Source organism: Papaver somniferum, chromosome 11 (assembly GCF_003573695.1).
Source record: "Papaver somniferum cultivar HN1 chromosome 11, ASM357369v1, whole genome shotgun sequence".
Lineage (NCBI taxonomy): Eukaryota > Viridiplantae > Streptophyta > Magnoliopsida > Ranunculales > Papaveraceae > Papaver > Papaver somniferum.
The window spans coordinates 118,137,675-118,138,735 of NC_039368.1; the positions used below are offsets into that span (position 1 = coordinate 118,137,675).

A 1,061-nucleotide genomic window follows, 5' to 3' on the forward strand; every position below is an offset into this window, starting at 1 on the left:
GCTTTAGGAACACGTAACCTACGCGAACCTAAGCCTAAAATTGTGACTACAATGAGACCGATAGGGTAACGATCTTAACAGAAAAGTCATTCTAAAAATATTGGTTACTCTTTTAAGCATACTTCGAAGTTCGTGACGGTTTCTGTAAGTTGAATGCGTGACTGTTCCGCCTTGTAATACCGGTGAGGCCTTGGGTATCAAAGCTCCACCGATCTTCCCTCTCCTCTATTAAACTTACGTTAACTCGGATTGATTCCAGAGGGGTTTGCTTAAATTGTAACGAATTTCCGTTCGAAGGATTAGAAGCTGGTCTAGAAACAATCTAAGTGGAGCCATCATGCTTTTTGTTTGCTAGAAATCAATAGGTTTGATTAGTTTGAGTCGGCCTTGATATGTGTTTGCTTACCCTTCCAATTTAGAAAACTCTATTGTATGCCTGAACGTAAAAGAGACGCACTAGATAGATTTGTTAAAGAGAAACCTAGTAGTTTGAAGCGTCTCGATTACCTTAATCTAGAAAGTCCGACTTTTGAAGAGTCTGTTTTTGAACGTTCTTTGACTGAGGATAGAATCCATGTTGCTCCGATAGCACCAGAAATGGCAACTTTGAAAGCTTTGTTGAATCCAACTAGGACTACCGGTCCTTCGTGTATTAAGTTAGCTGAAACGGAGGCACCCTATGAACTGAAACCTGGGACCTTACAGATGCTCGCAATCTTTTTAGGGAAAGAAAATGAAAACCCTTATTACCATGTTAGGGATTTTGAGGAAATTTGTAGTACCCTAAGAATTAGTGGCTTAGATGATGATGCTTTGAAACTTAGGTTATTCCCATTTTCCCTGAAAGATAAGGCCAAGTCGTGGCTGTATAGTTTGGACTCCGAGTCGATTGAGACAAATAAACAACTTACATCTTCCTTTTTCAATAAGTTTTTCCCTAGGCACAAAACATCATCTATTAGGACGCAAATATGCACATTTTCACAACAAGAGGGAGAATCTTTATATAGGTATTTGGAAAGGTTCAATGATTTATTATCCCAGTGTCCTCATCATGGTTT

General features: G+C 39.1%; 1 pseudogene; it reads right to left on the reverse strand.

The window, feature by feature from the left end:
* Nucleotides 1–961: 961 nt before the first annotated feature.
* LOC113325497 lies at nt 962–1,061 on the reverse strand (annotated as a pseudogene).